This window comes from Pelophylax lessonae (genome assembly GCF_965119305.1).
Source record: "Pelophylax lessonae genome assembly, chromosome: 2".
NCBI lineage: Eukaryota > Metazoa > Chordata > Amphibia > Anura > Ranidae > Pelophylax > Pelophylax lessonae.
In genome coordinates, this window is record NC_138769.1 from 3,678,228 (window position 1) to 3,692,933 (window position 14,706).

Here is a 14,706-nt window from a genome sequence, read left to right on the forward strand (position 1 = left end):
CTGGCTGACGCCAATTTTTCCTCCTTTGATAACTAAAATAACGCAAGCGTGTCACAGAATCTCAAACAGAACTTACCTGGTCTGGACACCTTGCCTCTTTCAAAATGCTCCTTTTGCCCCAGATTCTTTACATATTTTGGACTCTGGTGATCCCAGTTCCCCGTAAAATTCTTGCCTCATTGCAAACTGCACTTAAAGGGTTGGTATAGAAGGGTAAAAGACTGAGAAGTGCCCACTCCTTCCTCGTTAAGCACTGGTCTGCAGGGGGTATGGGTATGATTGACGTCACTATCTCCTTGCTTCACATTTGGCCCAGTTGAAACACTGGGTAGCCCCAGGGTCCCATACGGTATGGAGTGCCATGGAGACGGAATTTTGCTCTCCCCTCCCCTTGTGGGCAGTGCTTTTGGCAGATGTGTGGCGCCCTATGCCATTAAAGAAACCTCCTATCTTGGTCCAAGCCTCACTTTTGGCATGGCGCGAGTTCACGGCTCCTGTGCTCCAACCTCCCTTGAAGGTATGGGTACCTATCCCTATCAGTGTGCTGGAACTTGTTATACCCCATACCTCTTTTAAAGGCTGGGCTGACAAGGGCATAACCACTGTAGATCATATACTACTTGGTGATGTCTTGAAATAATTTAATCGCCTACAGGAAGACTACTCACTCCCTTCTACCGATCAATATCTGTACCTACAAGTCTCACATTTTCTTCTGTCCTGGACATCCCCCACATATCTACTTGCCCTCACAGGGGTGGTTGTTCTTGCTGGGCAGTTTACGCTCAGTTAAGGGAACCTCCCTCTTTTACAACTTTCTCCAGCGCAAGTTGGACTATTGTAAAACTGTCCCCTTTGTGAAATGGGAGGCGGATCTGGAGGAGTCATTTACTGATCAACAATGGCAAGCAGCCTTTTGCTCCGTTAGACAGTCTTCCTCTTGCACTAACCACTGGAAATTGTCTCAAAAGATTAGTCTGCGCTGGTATCTCACGCCATACCGCTTGTCTAAATTTGTACCCAACTATTCACCCCTGTGCTGGAGAGGTTGCGGCAAGATAGCCCATCTCACCCATGTATTTTGGTCTTGTAGACATCTAACTAGTTTTTGGAATAACATTTTCTCTACAATCTCAGATATCACTGGAGTGCTGACCTGCCCCTCTCCAGCACTGGCAATATTGAATATAGGGATTGATAAATTTCCCAATGACTGCAGCTCCATAGTTACTCACGTACTGTTGGCAGCTCGCAGCCTCATTACTAGGAAGTGGAAGTCCAATGTTCTGCCCAACGCCTCAGAGGTCCTTGCCCTAGTCAAAACCAACTACACCTATGAAAATCTTCTTGCCCACAAATCCAGCCATGGCGCCAGGTTCAACCAAGCTTGGTCCTTGTGGTCCTCTTGGATTTCGGGTAAATGCTGAATTGCTAACCTGCTGAACAATGTTTGATTATTTTACTGTTCTGCTGACCTATTGTTGTTGTTTACTCGTTAATAGTGTTGAGCGAACACGGACTGTATTATTCGGGGTCCATACCGGATAATTGGATTTTTGCTACCCGGACACGGACCCGAAAACTTTACTGTATGTTCGGGTTTAAAATCCATGTTCGGTAATTTTATTTCCTGTTTTGTATGTAATGGCGCGCTTTTAATGGCGGGCTTTCAACAGCCAATCAACAAGCGTTTAACTGGTGTGCCTTAAGCCATCCCAGCCATGCCTACAAATGTATTAGTAGCTGTGATTGGCCATCTGAAGCATGTGACCCATGTCTTTATAAGTGAGACACAGCGCGGTGCGTCATTCTGCTGTAGTGTAGGGAGAGAGCACACATCATACGTGCTGGCTGCTGCTGAGTAGGGACAGACAGTGAAAAATTGTGCCCGAAAACAATGCAGGGACAGGTCGGAGTGTAGGCAGGGACAGATATTTGTGCATTTTAGGGACAGGCTGGAGAATTTAGGCAGGGACAGAACAATCGTCCGTTAGCGATCTACATCGATTTTGCTGTGTGGGGGGTGGTGCAGTGAACGATCTTTTTGCCCTCACTTGAGCCCACTGAGGAGGAGGAGGAGGGAGAAAAAAATATATTTTTATCAGTCTGTTGTGTGCAGCATTCAGCTATATTTTACTACAGATTACTGTTCTAATCTGCTATTTAAAAATTACAAAGTTAAAGGGGAATTTTTTTTTTTCCCTTCATAGCCTGCTGCAGAGCTGACCGTGACATAAAACATAAGACACTGCTGTGTTCACATGTGCCATTGAGTGATTTTCAATTTTATATACTTTTTTCTATTCCACTATTCAATATACACCCTTTTGGGTTAAAAAAAATTTAATTGTGGCATAGTCTGTACTAATCTGCTATTTAAAAATTACAAAGTTAAAGGGGATTTTTTTTTCCCCTTCATAGCCTGCTGCTGAGCTGACGGTGACATAAAACATAAGACACTGCTGTGTTCACATGTGCTATTGAAAAATCACCAATTTTATATACTTTTTTCTATTCCGCTATTCAATCTACACCCTTTTGGAGTGTAAAAAATTTAATTACGGCATAGTCTGTATCGGTACGTGTGAGATACTCCTTTTAAATTTGTTTGGCGCATCTCCTTCCACCGCCAAGGATTGCAGGGCGCTTCAGTTTGCCTCCTGTTCCGAACTCCTCCTACTCCTCTTCCTCATCCTCATCCTGCTTTTAGGGTACAAAAAATTGTAATCGGGGCCTAGTCTGTGTTTGTACGTGTGAGATACACCAATTTTATATACTTTTTTCTATTCCGCTATTCAATCTACACCCTTTTGGGGTAAAAAAAATTAAATTGCGGCATAGTCTGTATCGGTACGTGTGAGATACACCTTTCCAATTTTTTTGGGCGCATCTTACACCGCCGAGGATTGCAGGGTGCTTCAGTTTGCCTCCTGTTCCGAACTCCTCCTACTCCTCATCCTGCCTTTAGGGTACAAAAAATTGTAATCGGGGCCTAGTCTGTGTTTGTACGTGTGAGATACACCGTTTTATAAAAAAAATTCTATTCCGCTATTCAACATACACCCTTTTTGGAGTGTAAAAAAATTAAATTACGGCATAGTCTGTATCGATATGTGTGAGATACACCTTTTAAATTTGTTTGGCGCATCTCCTTCCACCGCCAAGGATTGCAGGGCGCTTCAGTTTGCCTCCTGTTCCGAACTCCTCTTCCTCATCCTCCCTTTAGGGTACAAAAAATTGTAATCGGGGCCTAGTCTGTGTTTGTACGTGTTAGATACACCGTTTTATATCCTTTTTTCTATTCCGCTATTCAATATACACCCTTTTGGGGTGAAAAAAAATTAAATTGCGGCATAATTTGCATATTTGACTGTGAGATACACCCGTTGTATTTGTATACTGTTTTTCTATTCCGCTATTTAATAAACACCCTTTTGGGGTAAAAAAAATTAAATTACGGCATAGTTTGCATATTTGACTGTGAGATACACCCATGCGATACTGTTGTTGTTTTGTTCGGCTATTCAATAAACACCTTTCTAGGGCAAGATCATAAATTACAGAAATATGAGGAGACCGTCAAATAGGGGCCGTGGCCTGGGTCGTGGTGCTGCTGGTAGAGCTCCTGTTGCAAGGAGAGGACGTGGTCGATCTGTGCCAGCTACACGCACAAGTGAAACGCCTTCCTCAAGTGTGAGTAGGCGACAGATCCTGCAGCAGTATTTGGTAGGGCATCATGCGCCTCTACAAGTGTTTAAGGCCAGAACAAGTAGAGGCGATAGTAGATTGGTTTGCTGCTGACAGTGCCTCCAGTTCCTTCACATTGTCTCCCACCCAGTCTACTGCAGAAACGTCAGAGTTGGCACCTGCAGCCGATGTCCAACCGTCTTTCACCTCACCCCCTTGCAAATCAGGCAAGCAGTCTGAGCCCCAAGTCATGCAGCAGTCTCTTCTTCTTTTTGATGACTCTGTCAGTAGGGTTTCCCAGGGCCATCCACCTAGCCCTGCCCCAGAAGTGGAAGAGATTGAGTGCAGCGATGCCCAACCACTTATTTCTCAAGATGAGTACATGGAAGGACCATTGCAGCACGTCTCCGATGATGACGAAACGTAGGTGCCAACTGCTGTGGCACTCAGAATTGTGGAGACCGACAAGGAGGGCAGGGGTGAAGACTGGGTGGAAGATGATGTGGAGGACGATGAGGTCCTCGACCCCACATGGAATGAAGGTCATGCAGGTGACCTGAGTAGTTTGGAGGAAGAGGCGGTGGTCGCACAGAGCCACCAGCACAGCAGAAGAGGGAGCAGGGTGCAGAAGCGGAGCGCCCATGCCCTAGACACTACGCCTGCTACTGCCCAACGCAGCAAGGGACCGAGCGCACCAAAGCCAGCTCAAAGGAGTTCTCTAGCGTGGAAGTTCTTCAGAAAATGTGCTGATGACAGGACACGAGTGGTTTGCACCCTGTGCAATCAGAGCCTGAAGCGAGGCATAAACCTTCTCAACCTGAGCACAACCTGCATGATCAGGCATCTAAGTGCAAAGCACGAGCTGCAGTGGAGTACACACCTTCAAAACCAAGAAACGTCTCTGGCTCCTCCTGCTTCCTCTTCTGCTGCAGTCTCGGCCTCTCCATCCACCTCCATCTGTAGTGATACCGGCACCTGCCACCCCGCAAACAGACGATCTGTCAGCAACACCACCACCTGGGTCACCAACCATCTCCACAATGTCCCGTGGAAGCGTTCAGCTTTCCATCTCCCAAACACTTCAGAGGAAGTACCCCCCTACCCAGCCGCGATCCCTTGCCCTGAATGCCAGCATTTCAAAATTCTTGGCCTTTGAAATGCTGTCATTCCGTCTGGTGGAGACGCACAGTTTTAAAAGCCTTATTTCGGTGGCTGTCCCACAGTACGTCGTGCCCAGCCGCCACTACTTTTCCAGGAAAGCCATCCCTTCCCTGCACAACCAAGTGGGGGAAAAAATCAGGTGTGCACTGGGCAACGCCATCTGTGGCAAGGTCCACCTAACTACCGATACATGGACCAGTAACACTGGGTAAATGCAGTGGCGGATGTGCCTGAGGCGGATAGCAATTTGGCGCATGTCCTTCCACCACCGAGGATTGCAGGGCGCTTCAGTTTGCCTCCTGTTCCTAACTCCTCCTACTCCGCTTCCTCATCCTCTACCGTCTCCTCATCCGGTCAGCGTAACACCTTCACCACCAACTTCAGCACAGCCAGGGGTAAACGACAGCAGGCAGTTTTAAAACTTGCCTGTTTGGAGGAAATACCACACACCGCGCAGGAGTTGTGGAGGAGCATGGAACAGCAGACCGATGAGTGGTTGCTGCCAGCGTGCCTCAAGCCCGGCCTGGTGGTGTGCGATAATGGGCGAAATCTCATAGCAGCTCTGGGCCTAGCCGGTTTGACGCACATCCCTTGCCTGGCGCATGTGCTGAATTTGGTGGTGCAGAGGTTCCTTAAAAATTACCCCGATATCTCAGAGTTGATGCAGAAAGTGCGGGCCGTATGTGCGCACTTTCGGCGTTCTCACCCTGCTGCTGCTCGCCTGTCAGCGCTGCAGGGTAACTTCGGCCTTCCCGCTCACCGCCTCATATGTGACGTGCCCACAAGGTGGAACTCCACCTTGCACATGCTGGAAAGACTGTGCGAGCAGCAGCAGGCCATAGTGGAGTTTCAGCTGCAGCACGCACGCGTGAGTCGCTCTGCGGAACAGCACCACTTCACCACCAATAACTGGGCCTCCATGCGAGACCTGTGTGCCTTGTTGCGCTGTTTTGAGTACTCCACCAACATGGACAGTGCCGATGACACCATTGCCAGCTTAACTATCCCACTTCTATGCTTCCTTCAAAAAACGATTCGGGCGATGATGGAAGAGGATGTGGCACAGGAGGAGGAGGAGGAGAGGGATTATTTCCAAGGCTTTCAGGGCAGTCATTCACAAGTGGCTCCGAGGGTGGGTTCCTGCACACACAAACGCCAGGTACACAATTGTCCAGCAGGGGCACAGTTCTGGAGGATGAGGAGGATAAGATGGAGGAGGAGATGGAACCATGTTCACAGCAGGGTGGCACCCAGGCCAGCTCATGGCCATCACTGGTGCGTGGCTGGGGGGATACAGAGGACACAGACGATACACCTCACACAGAGCACAGCCTTTCGTTGCCTCTGGTCAGCCTGGCACACATGAGCGATTACATGCTGCAGTGTCTCCACAACGACCGACGAGCTGCCCACATTCTAACTTGTGCTGATTACTGGGTGGCCACACTGCTGGATCCCCGTTACAAGGACAACGTACCGTCCTTAATTCACTCACTGGAGCGCGATCGCAAGATGCGTGAGTACAGGCGCACGCTGGTAGACGCGATGCTGCTGGCATTCCCACCTGACAGCGGGGCCACAGTGGAAGCACAAGGCCAAGGCAGAGGAGGAGGAGGAGGAGGAGGAAGAGGTCGCCAATGCAACCAGGGCACCGCCAGCACCTCAGAAGGCAGGGTTAGCATGGCCGAAATGTGGAAAAGCTTTGTCAGCACGCCACAACAAACAGCAGCACCAGCAGCTCATATGGAACGTCTTAGCAGGAGGCAGCATTTCACCAACATGGTGGAGCAGTATGTGTGTACACGCCTACATGTAGTGAATGACGGGTCTGCCCCCTTCAACTTCTGGGTCTCTAAATTGGGCACATGGCCTGAGCTTGCCCTTTACGCCTTGGAGGTGCTGGCGTGCCCTGCAGCCAGTGTATTATCTGAACGTGTATTTAGCACGGCTGGGGGCATTATCACAGACAAGCGCAGCCGCCTGTCCAGAGACAATGTGGACAAGCTCACGTTCATTAAAATGAACCAGGCATGGATCCCACGGGACTTTTCCGTACCTTGTGCAGAATAGAGATGGATACCGACCTTACCCACCCATTGTTCTATTTTTGATCTTTCTCACTCTTTTGGGGTGTACCCTCATTTAAAATGACTGAAAAAAAGCAGTGTTGGCTACCTCGTCCCCCTCCACCGCCGCTTCCACCACCACCTCAACCTCCCTCCTACTCCATATGGGCCTCATCCTTCACAGATGAAGAAAATTGTTTTATTTTTCTGTTTTTTTTGTTGTTTTAAGTTATTTCCCTATCCACATTTGTTTGCAGAGCACTTGCCATGCTCTTAACTACATTTTTCTGCCATTTGCAGCACTCTAGCCCTTTCCATTGGTGTTTTAGAGCCATTTTAGTGCCTGAAAGTTCGGGTCCCCATTGACTTCAATGGGGTTCGGTGTCCGGGCAGGGCCGGCGCGACCCATAAGGCAGCTCAAGCAGCCGCCTGAGGGCGCCAGGGTGGTAGGGACGGTAAATTTGCATTCCTCCTGGTCCTGGAGTCCCCGCGAATCCTGGAGCAGAGCAGAGCAAGTTCCAGGACTTGGCCCCAGTCATCTGCCCGGGAGGGGCGCGCTAATATGGGCACCAGGCAGCACCAGTTTCTCTCCCTCCCCTCCCCGTGACATACGATGATTACGATCTCCGCTCGGCTCCACACTCTCCCCGCCCACAGCCGCTGCGCCTTTCAGAGAGCGGACTGAAGCCGCCCTCTCCTCCTCCCACGGCTCTGATGTATCCCCGCTGTACACAGACAGGAGGAGTCGGGGAGGAGCCGGAGGAGGGAAATCATGCCATGCTCCGCGCTGATCTGAGGTCTGTGATTACTACAATTCAGATGACACTGGGGGGGCAATATAGATGACACTGGGGGGACGGATGGACAATATAGATGACACTGGGGGGATGGATGGACAACATAGATGACACTGGGGGCACAGATGGACAATATAGATGACTGGGGGGGATGGATGGACAATATAGAGGACGGGGGGGTGGTTTACAATATAGATGACACTGGGGTCTGGGGGGACGGATGGACAATATAGATGATACTGGGGGGACGGATGGACAATATAGATGACACTGGGGTCTGGGGGGACGGATGGACAATATAGATGACACTGGGGGGGGCAGATGGACAATATAGATGACACTGGGGTCTGGGGGGACGGATGGACAATATAGATGACACTGGGGGGACGGATGGACAATATAGATGACACTGGGGTCTGGGGGGACGGATGGACAATATAGATGACACTGGGGTCTGGGGGGACGGATGGACAATTTAGATGACACAGGTCTGGGGGGACGGATGGACAATATAGATGATACTGGGGGGATGGATGGACAATATAGATGACACTGGGGTCTGGGGGGACGGATGGACAATATAGATGACACTGGGGGGACGGATGGACAATATAGATGACACTGGGGTCTGGGGGGACGGATGGACAATATAGATGACACTGGGGTCTGGGGGGACGGATGGACAATTTAGATGACACAGGTCTGGGGGGACGGATGGGCAATATAGATGATACTGGGGGGATGGATGGACAATATAGATGACACTGGGGTCTGGGGGGACGGATGGACAATATAGATGACACTGGGGGGATGGATGGACAATATAGATGACACTGGGGACTGGGGGGACGGATGGACAATATAGATGACACTGGGGGGGACGGATGGACAATATAGATGACGGGGGGGGTTTACACTATAGATGACACTGGGGTCTGGGGGGACGGATGGACAATATAGATGACACTGGGGTCTGGGGGGATGGATGGATGGATGGACAATATAGATGACACTGGGGGGGCGGATGGACAATATAGATGACACTGGGGGGGACGGATGGACAATATAGATGACACTGGGGGGATGGATGGACAATATAGATGACGAGGGGGGGGGGGGGTTACAATATAGATGACACTGGGGGGATGGATGGACAATATAGATGACACTGGGGGGACGGATGGACAGTATAGATGACACTGATGACACTGGGGGGATGGATGGACAATATAGGTGACACTGGGGGGGGGGTTTACAATATAGATGACACTGGGGGGGGACAATATAGATGACATGGGGGGACAATATAGATGACATTGGGGGGAGACAATATAGATGACACTGGGGGGGGACAATATAGATGACACTGGGGGGGACAATATAGATGACACTGGTGGGGGACAATATAGATGACTGTGGGGGGGGACAATATAGATGACACTGGGGGGGACAATATAGATGACACTGGTGGGGGACAATATAGATGACTGTGGGGGGGGGCAATATAGATTACACGGAGGGGAATAATATAGATGACACTGGAGGGGGGACAATATAGATGACAGTGGGGGGGACAATATAGATGACAGTGGGGGGGGACAATATAGATGACACTGGAGGGGGACAATATAGATGACACTGGAGGGGGACAATATAGATGACACTGGAGGGGAATAATATAGATGACACTGGAGGGGGACAATATAGATGACACTGGAGGGGAATAATATAGATGACACTGGAGGGGGGACAATATAGATGACACTGGGGGCATTCTGTGAATCACATACTCCTGTCCCCGGCATTCTGTACATAATGTTCTCCTTTACCCTGTTCTCTGTGTGTCATGTATTCTTAAACCCAGCACTGACTACAGCTTTCTGTGTGTTACATATTGTATTACACACCCTGGACCCCTGCAGTCTGCGTTATGCCTCCTTTGCATTGCACATGGTTGACCCCTTGCCTTACATACTCCTACACTATATACACAATACTGTACATTACACACTCCTGCACTATAAACACAATACTGTACATTATATACTTCTCACCAAAGTCTTCATTATCTCAACAGTTAGTGGTTACTATGGGGTCCCTGACTATTTTAAAGAAGGTCTTCTTTAAGGTAGGCTCAGATAAAGTGTAAGCTCTCTGTATATTTTCATTGTCTGCAAAACCATATGCAATGGAAGCTTTGCATTCTTTTTATTTGTGATGATTGTGCTGGGGTTTATAAGTATTTGTGAGATTCTTGCTTGTAGCATAGCAGTAAAAGCATATTTTTTGGGTACAAGGAAACCCGGCTTTTGTTTAACCACACTCTTAAAGCGGAGTTCCACCCAAAAGTGGAACTTACGCTGATCTGTTTGCATCCCCCCCCCTCCAGTGACACATTTGGCACCTTTCAGGGGTGAGGGGGGAACGGGTACCTTTTTTGACAGGTACCCCTCCCCACTTCCGGGGAGACAGCACTGCAGCGCCATCCCTCGGAAGTTCAGCCCCCCTTCTCCTTCCCCCTACACCGGGACAAATTCAAAGCACGGCGCGCTTTACGCATGTGCAGTAGGGAACTGGCAGTGAAGCCGAAAGGCTTCACTGCCAGTTTCCCTTATGAAAAATGGCGGCGGCAGCACCTGACAACCGTTCCCGAAAATCGTCTGGGGTGCCCACATCGCAGGTTTCCTGGACAGGTAAGAGTCTATATATTAAAAGTCAGCAGCTACAGTATTTGTAGCTTCTGATTTTTCATTTTTTTCCCCAGGCAGAACTCTACTTTAAGCTACGTGCACCACAGGTCACTTCCTCCCTCAAGTGTCCCTCATTCTGAAGTATAAAAGTTATAAGGAATGCAGGTGGCAGGTGAGGGGGGCACCAAAATGCACCTTCGCCTGTGTAGACAAAAATCCTTGCACCGGCCCTGTGTTCGGAAAAAGTCCGGGACACGGACCCGAACTTTTTTTTCAAGTTCGGCCGAACCCGCCGAACGCGGACATCCAGGTGTCCGGTCAACTCTACTCGTTACTTATAGTTTCTTAAATTTCTTTGTTTTATTGCTGGATATGGCTCCCTGGGGTTGTAATATATTGTGATACAATTTGCCACTGTGTAACCATGCTATCTACATATTTTACACTGCTACTCTGGTCTCTCCTTGCCTTTCTTTTCTCTCCCTCTATCTCTTCTTCCCTTCCCTTCCCACTCTTCCCCCTCCTCCTCCTCCCTTCTTTCTCCTCCTCCCTCCCCCCCTCCTTTGCCTCCTCCTCCTTCTCTTCCCCCTCCCTTCTCTCTCTTTCCCTCCCCTCTCTTCCCCCTCCTCTTCCTTCTCTTCTTCCTCACTCTTCTCTTCCTCGAGTTCTACCCTTCATTCTCCCTCCCTTACTTCTCCTTTCTCCCCCCCCCCTTCCTCCTCTTCCCCTTCCTCCTCTTCCCCTTCCTCCCCCTTCTTCTTCCTCTCCTCCTCATTTTCCTTCTCCCCTTCCTCTTCCTTGTCCTTCTTTCCTCTCTAGCCTCTGCTTCTCCTCCTTCTCCCCTTCCCCTCCCTACCTCCTCCACTCTACCCTCCCCTCAACCCTTCTATAACCCCCCTACCAATCTCCTTTCATCTCCCTAGACCGGCACTAATTACCTCTACCCATTCACACTCTAGACAAGTGCTGTAATGCTTGCCTAATTAACCTGTGATGTATGTACTCCATTTTCTTAAATCTATGAATTCTCTGTAACCCTATGGGATGATCATGTCCGTGTTGCATTGTGTAATTTTTTTTTTTTTATGTCATGTTAAAATCTTTAATTCTTTAAATTTTGGAAAAAAAAAAAAAAAAAGAAATGGAGCTTACAGGTAAGTTGTTTTCAAAATCCATTTTTTTGGCACTTTGACTTTAAAAAAAAAGTCTTTATTCCCGAGAACAGGAAGTGACATCAGAGGTCTCTCCATGGAGCCGAGTGGCGGCCATCTTACCCTCATTGACTTCCTGCCTATCCATCACCTGGATCAGCACCGGGGGAGACCTCTCCCGCCACCTCTAAATGTGATCCTGCGGGGAATCCATTGCTGGGATCACTTTTATTAGACGTAGAATAGCACACAGAAAAAAATGATGCGGGATGATAGCAGCTAGCTCCTCCCATAACGCCGGTATTAAATGTCAAAGTAATGAGGTATATACCGTATACTGTGGGCGGTCAGCAAGTGGTTTAGACTGAAACATGTTGGCATTCAAAGATAGTTGGTGGAAGTTTAAAGAGTTTATTGCTTAGTTATCCAATCCCAGCGACAATCGCTCTCAGTCTGCTGCCAATTAGATTGTGTCCCGCAAGCTGGAAAATCTTTGTGCCGGGTGAGGCTGAGAGCGGCGTTGTTGGGTATCAGTGACAGCGCGGTGTGAGGAGGACCTGTCATTTGTCACAAGTTGGTGAAGGTGACAGAGGTCTGACCCACGTTTGTCACATGGACATCTTGGATAGGGTTGGATTTTTTATTCATTAGTCTCATGGGATTCCAGATGGTTCTCCATCAATGTGTGTTATATGAGGGGGGAGGGGAGTGTACACTGTGACCTGACTGGGATCTGTATTCTGTCTGTGCAGGAAATGATGTTCAGGAGGAAATATTCACCCGGCCGGGATCTGACCTTCTCCTCCCCATCAGACTCCATCTCACCCTCAACCATACAGATACAGAGAGATGTGACTGGATTATCTGGGACTATCAGAAATCTCCTGGATACTGGAAAGGAATAGCTGAGCACAGGAAATGTGATCTGACTTATCTCAGATATTTCCCCAATACAAGGATATCAGAGAATGGAAGTCTGATCATATCCAATGTGACTCTGTACAATGACGGGAGATACAATGTGAATATATACAACTCTACAGGATACATTATACAGAGAGATGAGTACACCGTCCATGTAGAAGGTAAGTCCCATCCAATCCCCACCTCCAGTCCTAGCAGTGTCCTCCCCGCTCCCTGTCTTTATATCCATACATTATATAGTAGAAGATCTGGGAGAGACGTATGTACAATGTCCTCTGCTTACTGCCCCACCCCCACCATTCCCTGTGGGTTCACATCCGCAGTGCTCAGCCCTCCTGAAGTTGCTGTGACCTGAACTGTGCAGACAAACTACAGGAGACGGTCAGAGACTGCAGACATAGTACAGGAGATGGTCAGACTGCAGACATATTACAGGAGACGGTCAGAGACTGCAGACATAGTACAAGAGATGGTCAGAGTCTGAAGACATAGTACAGGAGACGGTCAGTGAGAGAAGAGGGGGAGGTGTTTTGTAGTTCGGTATGTATATTGTCTGACCTGCACACTGCCTGAACACAGAGATTTCTGGAAGACTCTGCAGCCGGCCAGCATTACATGTGACATTGCTTCTGATGATCTTCAGTTGTTTCCATTCAGCTATGTTTGCTCTGTGCGGCATGCTTTGTTGTGCTGTAGTTGTGGTCGTACCATCTTGTATCTCCCTGGTTCAGGTACTGTGTGTTTCTCCCTCCCGACACTCCCATTCCACCTCGCTCCAGTCTCCTGCATCTGTTTACAGTCATATGTGGCAGGCTGGAGGGGGGAGGGGCACAGTGCCTGCTGACTGGCTGACGATGGGTGGGAGGAGGCACAAGTCCTCCCATATACTCCAATAAGCAGCGCTATTGGCTGCGGGACTCTGAGTTTCTGAATGGTCAGTCCACTTGTGGGAAGGAATAATTTAGCTGGGGCAATTGTCCCCCTGAAGTGACACCACTGCCCAGGAGTGACAGTGGCGTATCATCCATGTGTGCAGGGTGTTCCCTGTGCATGAGCCCCTGAGGGGGAGGGGGGGGCACTGGGACCCACCCTGCACACAATGGATGATCTCCTGGTTGACAGTTGTAGCACGACCCCCATGGGGGCTGCTTGGTGATAGCACCTCCTCTGCACTCCCTGGACCCTGAGGAATCTCCGACCCGCTGGGCACTACAGGTTCAGACATATTAGATTAGAAATACTCTGACATTTATATACCGGTGTAACTGTTTACTGGATTACATTGAATGCATTGGATACAGAATCAACCCAACAAATATACAATCAGGAATTAGAGTTTGATCCCCCAACTCCCAATAATAGATATGAGACTTGAGGCACAAACTCCAACTTAGATCAGATACTTATCAATAGATATTGTATTATATATTTGTAATAAGTCAGAGTGACTATGATGCAATAATGTATCATTCACTATAAAGCAACTTGAGCCAAATATACTCAGCAATAACTGTTATGTTCTCCCCAACAAAAAGACTAAATCTACATAACTGGCATAATCACTTTGAAGTCTGGGGGCCCCCTTTAAGAATTAATCAATGGAGTCACTACCCTAGCAAGGCCTTGCGGTTCTTTGTCGGCATTTGGAGCTCGAATCACTTAATTAAAGCGGAGTTCCGGCCACAAAATGCACTTTGGGCCATCCGCTTGCTGAGTGTCACCTGTAAAAGAAATGGATAGTCATGATTTTTTTTTTGCTTACTTACCTTGTTATTGAAGAAAATATACTCACCTTCCTTCCACTTCCTCCCTCCGCGGCCACGGCCCGCGCCATCACTTCCTTCTTGCATTGATTCCTGGGAGCTGAACATCATCGCTCCCAGGAATCAATGCGCCTGCATAGGCCCCGCTCGTCACTTCCGGTGCAGGCGCGTCATTTAGTGATGGACGAACATCGGCCGGGGCGGTTCGCGACCGTCAGCTGCAAATTTTCTCAAAAGTCAGCAAATCGCAAGTTCGCGGCGGCCCTATTGACTTTAATGGGAGGCGAACTTTAAAAACCTTTTAGATCATATTAGCAGCCACAAAAGACGTACTAGCTGTGCACAAATGGTCCCACCACATGGACAATGTCATAACAGAAGTATTGCAATTGGAAAAGTTGCCCTAAATTTTTTATTTTTTTTTCATAAATCAGCCAGAACTGACAGCAGCCGGTAAATACATGTCT

At 48.7% G+C, this 14,706-nt stretch overlaps 1 protein-coding gene and 1 pseudogene across 2 annotated transcripts in view; one reads left to right on the forward strand and one right to left on the reverse strand.

The window, feature by feature from the left end:
* Positions 1-12,826, forward strand: part of LOC309545807 — a 116,829-nt pseudogene extending 104,003 nt beyond the window's left edge. The window contains exon 3 of the transcript XR_014226149.1: positions 12,305-12,826. The product of XR_014226149.1 is annotated as an uncharacterized misc_RNA (transcript). The remainder of the gene's footprint in view (positions 1-12,304) is intronic.
* LOC309547906 (uncharacterized protein) overlaps positions 1-14,706 on the reverse strand; it is a gene marked incomplete at its 3' end in the record, with an annotated part of 2,014,734 nt that overhangs the window by 403,263 nt on the left and 1,596,765 nt on the right. The gene's annotated exons all lie outside the window — the stretch shown is intronic.